The sequence below is a fragment of the Arachis ipaensis genome, chromosome B9 (genome assembly GCF_059453495.1).
Source record: "Arachis ipaensis isolate K30076 ecotype BB chromosome B9, ASM5945349v1, whole genome shotgun sequence".
Taxonomy (NCBI): Eukaryota; Viridiplantae; Streptophyta; class Magnoliopsida; order Fabales; family Fabaceae; genus Arachis; species Arachis ipaensis.
The window spans coordinates 80209485-80217924 of record NC_142444.1 but is presented as its reverse complement, the minus strand read 5'-3'; the positions used below and the strand labels follow the sequence as shown (position 1 = coordinate 80217924).

General features: G+C 38.8%; 1 non-coding gene across 1 annotated transcript; it reads left to right on the top strand.

Annotated features, from left to right (window-relative positions):
- The first annotated feature begins 6659 nt into the window (after positions 1-6659).
- LOC148545150 (small nucleolar RNA R71) lies at positions 6660-6766 on the top strand. Its single transcript, XR_015900519.1, has one exon. It is a non-coding gene; the product is annotated as a small nucleolar RNA R71 (small nucleolar RNA).
- The last annotated feature ends 1674 nt before the right edge of the window (positions 6767-8440 follow it).

Below are 8440 nucleotides of genomic sequence, written 5' to 3'. Positions count from 1 at the left end.
GTTTAACCTCCAGTTTGAGGTCGAACTGGAGGTTAAACTTCATTTCCAGCATTTCTTATCCTTCATGATTTTTGGCGTTTAAGCTCCAGTTTAGGCTTAAACTGGAACTTAAACTCCACATGTGATATTCAAGCTTCCTTTATTGATTTTGTTGCTTCCTTGCCTAGCCTCTTCTTCCCTGAAATCATCCAAACAGTTGCATCAAAGTCTTGCTAAAATTCATGAGAATTCTTCCATTCATAGCATTCAAGGAATATAACTAAAAACTCATGGAATTTGCATAAAAATCTTCATGTTTGAATGATTTAAGACAAGCATGACTATTTGGCCCAAAATGATTACTTAAGGCTCAAGAAAATGCATAAAACAACTAAAAATAAAAGAAAAAGGCTAGTGAAACTAGCCTAAGATGCCTTGGCATCACAACACCAAACTTAATCCTTGCTTGTCCCCAAGCAAGTTCTGAATTATTGAGAAGAAAGAATGAAACAGAAAGTAAATTCATTAGCCATATCAGTAAGTAATTGACATTGTTTAATGGGGTGTTCATGCAGAAAGTTGTTGCAGCATCACTTTACTGTTTCTTAGGTAAGAATGTCACTTTTTATGTTTCCACTAAAACACTGCTTATGGCCTCTTGTTATTCACATATCCTTGGCAAGTTTCTTTTCTTTGTTTTTCTTTTTCTTTGAGCTTATTTGCTCCTTGTTGCTCAGTGTCATGTGTTGCTCAAGCCTTTGGCATTCTCTTTTTCTTATTAGTGCGCTACACATATCCACTACAGGCATTTTAGTTCACATTTCTTCTTGAGACATTGGTGCCCAGCACCTCTTTGTGTGACTAAATGTTTTGTATTTAGGTTGCTCTTGATAATGGACTTTTGGTTGATAATCCCGGGTTAGTTAACCCAAGTTACCAAGTGTTGAAACACTCCTCAGAACCTATTCATCCAAGCATATCCTTAATACATAAACACCACAGGCATTTGTCTCAGAAGTTCAAACCATTGGTGCCTAGCTTATTTTCTCAATTTTTTTGCTTTTTGGTTGCCCTTTTTCAGTGGCTTTTTCTTCTTCTTTTTCTTTCTTTTTCATGGCCAAAGACATTTATTCATCAAGATCCATAGACAGCATCCTAATTTCCACTAAAAGTGACAATTCTAACTTTATTTCTTAGTGAGCTGACTATTCAATCAAACATGCATACCACCACTTAATCTTATTTGATTTCTTACCAAATGGAATTGAGTTACTTTTGTTCAAACATTTCTTTTATTTTATGGAAACAGAACAAGCATGGCAAGCATACATTTAAGCAAGTGAAGTTTATCCAGACACTTAGACTATCACTTATTTGGAAATTAAACAAACAGACAAACAAAAACTGCAATGACTCAAACTTAAAGCAGGGGTGCATGCAAACTTCCAATATCAGCAATTCAAAGTACAAGCAATTAAGTGACAATACAACCTTTTAGCATCTTCTTTGTTGTTCATCATCCTTCCTAGCCTTGGTGTTCTCTTTGATGATGATGTATATTCCTTCCATGAGATTGATTGTCTTCCTGCGAAGCTATTAGAAGTTGCTTGTTCCCCAAGCACTTTGAGAATTGGTTAGCATGCATGTATGTTTGTAGGCCTGTGAACATAGATTGGTGTGTGAACACCAAACTTAGTTCCTTGCCATATGCAGCAATTTGGATCATATGCAGAAAACCTCATGTGCTTTTATTAAGAAAATAACTATGAACTAGAAAAAGAAACTATGAACTAGAAATTAAACTATTGTTTAAGTAGTTTCCCTGATTGGTTGGAGCTAGTGACTAGTCATGCTGAGGTAGAAATGTGCTTTTAATGAAGTTTTTGGTGGAACACCAAACTTAGAATCTCACATTTACCCTTGAATTGTTTTGGTGTGCAACACCAAACTTAGCTCCTTGCAATACAGATAAATCTACTTAACTCTTTTATTAAAATAACTAGAAAAGAAAAACTACCTTTGGTTGGGTTGCCTCCCAACAAGCGCTTCTTTAACGTCATTAGCTTGACATGCTGTTCCTGACTTTCTTCCTCTTCCTCCAGTTTGTTAAGAGGAATGACTTCAAGTGGATAAAGGAGCTAGTTAGTGCCCCTTGTTGTGAATGCTTCTTTCCAGCAAGCTTTCCCTTGTGATTGGCTTGAGTGAACTTGCTTGTTGGCTCAGGAGTTGGATTGTTCTTCGACCTTCTCTTCTTCATGGATATGGTCCTTTGTTTCTCGGTCACAATCCTCATTTTGGTGCTTGTTTCTACTGCCTTCACATCCTTGATCTCAGAACTTGGTTGTTGTTGGACAGTTGGAGTATCCTGTTCATCAAAATCTTCCTGAATTTGTGGTTCAATGAACCCTTCCTCTTTGCAACTCTCTGTTTCATTGGAGTGTGATCTCCCTTGATTAACCTTCTCCATTTCTTGTTCTTCTGATTCCTCCCTTGGGTTTGCCATGGTATCACTAGAAGAATTGTGGGTAGGGATTTGCTTTGATAGATATCCAATTTGTGCTTCTAGCTTTTGAATGGCAGCACCCTGATTTTGTAAGTTGGATATCAATTCTTCCTTAAAGCCTTTCAAATCGGTTATGTCTTGACTCATGGTTGCAAGCATTCCTTCTATCCTGTTTAATTGATCTTGAAATTGTTGGTTCGGATTAGGTTGATGAGGTTGATTATCTTGGCTGTGATATGGTGGCTGGGAGTATGTGTTTTGTGTGGGCTGATAGAGTCTTTGGTTGGCGTGTTGGTAGTGGTATGACTCTTGTGTGTAGTGGAATGAGTCTTGTGGATAGTGAAATGAATTGTATGAATTTGAGAAGGAATTTTGTGCTGAGAAATGCTCAAGTGATGAAGAATTTGGATATGTAAAACTAGGAGGTGAGGTTGGATAATTCAGAGGTGATGGCTCTTGATGAATGGGGTGTGAATAAGTGAAATCTCCTTGGTTTTGATCTTCCCAGCCACAACTTGAGTAGTGATCACATTTACCAAAACATGGACCATTTTGTGGCTCTGGGAAGTACCCCGTTTCCTGTTCCTGATACTCCCACCCACCATGAGCATAATAACATGAATCATTCTGTGGTGGTGGAGAGTTTCTCATGGATTTTGATTGACCAAAAGATGATGGATACTCCTTTCTTTTTTGCAATGTGCCCAGTCTCAAACAATACTCATCCAAAGATAGTGGAAATCCCATAGTGAGGCAATATCACAAACAGCTAGTGGTTAGTATGCTAACAAGTGAATAAGCAAAGAAAACAAATTAAAATCTGCAGAAATTAGCAGTAATAAACTGAAACAAAAACTATTAACAAAAGAAAAGAAAAATTGCTCAATCTAGTTAACTTCCAATTTGAGAATTGTCAATCGAAAACCAATCCCCGGCAACGGCGCCATAAACTTGATGCGCATAAACGTGTTATGCTACGATTTAGGAAATTGCACGATCGGCAAAATTCCTTCCGGCAAGTGCACCGGTTATCGTCGTCAAGTAAAAACTCACAATAGAGTGAGGTCGAATCCCACAAGGATTGGTTGAGTGAGCAATTCGGATTAGAAGTGTGTTCTAGTTGAGCGGAATCAAGATTTGAGATGAGAATTGCGGAATGTAAAATTGGCGGGAAAAGTAAATGACAAGAAAATTAAATGGCTGAATCTTAAATTGCATGAATTAAAGAGCAGAATGTAAATTGCTGAAATTAAAAGGGAATGGGGATGATTGCAAGAATTGAATTGCAGAATGTAAAGAGAAAGTGGAAATCAGAAATGGGGAATTCATTGGGTTTAGGAGATATTGAAATCTCCGAATCAAAACATGTATATCTCTTCCTCAACCAATGCATTCATTGAATTTTGCTTGGCAATCTTATATGATTGGATCCCAATTCCTTGGCTCACCAATGCTCTCTAAAAACAAACAAATTCCCAATCCCTTGGTTTAAATGTTCATAAGAAGAGATGATGCTTGATCACTGATTATACCACACAATTTCATGAACCACAATTTGGTAGGATTACATGTCACAATATCCATCCAAACCCCAATCCAATCCACTGTGAGAAAGCTTCTCTAGCATGAATCCTCCATTCCTTTCCCAAGGCTCCGAAGGATTCCAAGTATGAGTAGTTTCTTTCCCAAGACAACTACTCAATGGAATTAGATCGAGAAGCTTTCTAACAAAATTCAAGAGAAAAGATTGAAGAAGAAGATAAACTATTATTGATTCATTGAATTACAATAGAGCTCCCTAACCCAATGGAAGGGGGTTTAGTGAGTCATAGCTCTGAATTCAATTACAAAGAAAAGGAAAACTAGCTAAAAGTGAAAGTAAAAGTCTAAGGTCCCCATCAGGGGCTGGATTCCCCTTCAATCCCCCCTCTCTCAAATGCAGAACTAAGGCCTTTAAATAGGCTCCCTAAATTACAAAATGAAAATGAAATTCAAAGCAAATTACAATCAAATGAAAATAAACTATTCTAGATGATTCTTGTGGCCTTGATTTGGTGTTGTTGATGGGCCTTGCTTGCTTGAAGGGCTGAGTGACATAATTGATCCAAAAAGGATAATGATCCATTAAACTACACTCAAATGTTGCACCCCCTTTCTTGAGTCATCACTTTGTTCTCTTGTCAACCTTGCCAATTTGATGCCAAATATAGACTATTATACCTCGTTGGAAAGCTATGGATGTCAGCTTTCTAACGCAACTGGAAGCACCTCAATTGGATCTCTACAACTCGAGTTATACTCCATGGAAGGTGAAGAGGTCAGCTGGCCTGATTGCATGTTGGTACTATGCTCTTCTATGCACATTACGGGGCTGTTTTCTCCCTCAATTTTTAGTATCCACCATGCATGCCATATATGCTTGGAAAGCTCTAGATGTCTTCTTTCCAATGCATTTTGAATCACCTCATTTGGAGTTTTGTAGCTCAAGTTATTTATGTTTGAAGAAGGCATGGTCAAGCTGTTCCATATAACACGTTTAAGCTTCAGTTTAAGGTTAAACTGAAGCTTAAACGTGGAAATGGAAAAGGTAGCCCTGGAGGTCGAACACGTTTAACCTCCAGTTTGAGGTCAAACTGGAGGTTAAACGTGGAAGCTTAGAATGGTAGCCCTGGAGGTGTCGAACACGTTTAACCTCCAGTTTGAGGTCAAACTGGAGGTTAAACGTGGAAATGGAGAGAGCAACCCTGGAGTAGAAAAGCTGTCGAACACGTTTAAGCTCCAGTTTGAGGTCAAACTGGAGCTTAAACGTGGAATGGCTCCCTGGTACTCTTCCTGGTTCTGGCGTTTAACCTCCAGTTTGAGGTCAAACTGGAGGTTAAACGTGGAACTCCTCCCTGGGTGGCATACTCATTCTGGCGTTTAACCTCCAGTTTGAGGTCAAACTGGAGGTTAAACGTGGAATGCTTCTTTAGTGAGACCTTCCATTCTGGCGTTTAACCTCCAGTTTGAGGTCGAACTGGAGGTTAAACTTCATTTCCAGCATTTCTTATCCTTCATGATTTTTGGCGTTTAAGCTCCAGTTTAGGCTTAAACTGGAACTTAAACTCCACATGTGATATTCAAGCTTCCTTTATTGATTTTGTTGCTTCCTTGCCTAGCCTCTTCTTCCCTGAAATCATCCAAACAGTTGCATCAAAGTCTTGCTAAAATTCATGAGAATTCTTCCATTCATAGCATTCAAGGAATATAACTAAAAACTCATGGAATTTGCATAAAAATCTTCATGTTTGAATGATTTAAGACAAGCATGACTATTTGGCCCAAAATGATTACTTAAGGCTCAAGAAAATGCATAAAACAACTAAAAATAAAAGAAAAAGGCTAGTGAAACTAGCCTAAGATGCCTTGGCATCAGTATCCTACTTGAAATTCCAGCCTCTTGATGGTGTCTCCCTGGTTCTTGATACTAGCTCGCACCTCCTCTTTGAACACCTTGTTATCTTGAATCTCTTTGCATATGCCTTCAAGTATAGTCTCAATCCTTGAGAGTCTATCTTCAGATGATGGTGAGTTGAGGTTGGAGGGATGAGAAGGGCCATTTTGGCTTTGGTATGGATGTTGAGGTGTGTTGTTAGATGGGTGTTGATATGATCTTTGCGTAGAATGTTGGTGGGCTGCATTGTTGTTAGAGTTGTGGTATCTCTGATCTTGGTCTTGGTCTTGTTGATTATCCCACCCAAAGTTTGGGTGGTTCCTCCAACCAGGATTGTAAGTCTTGGAGTATGGATCATGTGCTTTCCTAGGTGAGTTTCCAATGTAGTTGGCTTGTTTTTGCTCATCCTCTGCCTCTGCATTCACTCCCTTTTGGGTTGCTGATGAGGTGGTGATTGCTGCTACTTGGTTCCTCTCCATCTTCTTGGTAAGATCAGCGAGCTGCTTGGTGATAAGCTTGTTTTGGGCCAGCAGTGCATCCACATTGTTTAGCTCCATCACTCCTCTAGTGTTGCCTCTTTCAGAAGCATAGAAGTAGTCATTCTCAGCTACAGTCTCAATGACATCTATGGCTTCTTCAATGGTCTTCTTCTTGTTTAGAGATCCCCCAGATGAGTGGTCTACTACCTTTTTCGATTCATAAGAAAGACCTTCATAGAAAATGTGCAGCTGCACCCATTCATTGAACATATCTGGTGGGCACCTTTTTGTCAGGTCCTTAAACCTCTCCCATGCTTCATATAGAGTCTCACCATCTTGCTGCCTGAAGGTTTGTACCTCAGCTCTCAACCTGTTGATCCATTGAGGAGGATAGAATCTTGCCAAGAATTTGTTCACCACATCTTCCCAGGTTGCTAAACTCTCATTTGGGAAGGATTCCAGCCATTTAGATGCCTTGTCCTTGAGTGAGAAAGGGAACAGAAGTAGTCTATAGGTGTCAGGATGAACACCATTAGACTTCACAGTATCACATATCCTCAGGAAGGTGGTTAGATGTTGATTGGGGTCTTCTTGGACACTCCCTCCGAATGAACAATTATTCTGAACAAGGGTGATGAGCTGTGGCTTTAATTCAAAGTTGTTGGCATGTATGGTTGGCCTTTGGATGCTACTTTCGCAATTTTCTGGGTTTGGATTGATGTACGAACCCAAAACCCTTCTCTCTTGCCCAGCCTGATGTGCTGGACCTTCTCGGCCAGGGTTGTGAGCCTCTTCTTCATGATGGTTCTCCATATTTTCATCCTTGTTTGGTTCAAAATACTCCTCTTCTTCCTCTGCACCAATTACTCGTTTTCCTCTTGCTTCCCTCCTTAATCTCAAGAAGGTCCTCTCAAGTTCGAAATCAATGGAAGTTGAAGCCCCGCTTCTTCTCCCTGTCATACAACCAACAAGGCACAAGAAAGGAAATAGATGCAGAAAGTATTTCTGTTAGAATTGCTATTAGTGTGAGTGATGCAATATATCAAACAGTTAGTAGGTTAGTGGACTGAATTGTAAACAACTAAGAAAATGGGTAGCGGAAAGGGGATAAAAATAACTAAAACTGAAAATAAATTACTCAAACAGAATTTTAAATCAAACAAAAGAAAAATGCTCAATCTAGTTACCCTCCAATTTAAACATTGTTGATACAAAATTAATCCCTGGCAACGGCGCCGTAAACTTGATGCACGGAAACTTGTCTCTCAACAATTTTCCTTTGGCAAGTATACCGAATTGTCGTCAAGTAAAAACTCACAATAGAGTGAGGTCGAATCCCACAGAGATTGATTGGTCAAGCAACTTTAATTAGAGGAATGTTCTAGTTGAACTAAGCAGAATTCGATTTGAGATTTGCAGAAAATTAAATGGCGGGAAAGTAAATAGCAGAAAACATAAATGCTGGAAATAAAGAGCTGAATGTAAATAGCGGAAAGTAAATTGCAGAATCTTAAATGGGAATGGGGAAGATGCTCATAAAAGTAGATTGCAGAATTTATAGAAAATGGGTAAGATCAGAAATGGGGAATTCATTGGGCTTAGGAGATGTTGCATTCTCCGGATCAAGTTCATTTTCATCTCTTCCTCAATCAATGCATTCATTGATCTCCTTGGCAATCTTAAGTGATCGAATTCCAATTTCTTGGTAATTCAATCTCTCAAATCTTGATCAATAGCCAATTCCTTGGTCAATTGCTCATGAGGAGAGATGAAGTATGGTCACTGATTATACCACATATATTTCCAAATCAAAGTGTTGGTAGGATTATATGTCACTATATCCTTCCAAACCCCAATTTGGTCCAACATGAGAAAGCATTTCTAGCATGATCTCTTCATTCCTCTTCCAAAGTTCCGAGAGATCCAAGTATGAATAGCTTCTTTTCCAAGATAACTACCCAATTGAATGAAGATTGAAAGCTTTCTAGTAAAATCAAGAGAAAAGATAGAAGAAGCATAATAAAAACTAATATTGATCCATCAAAT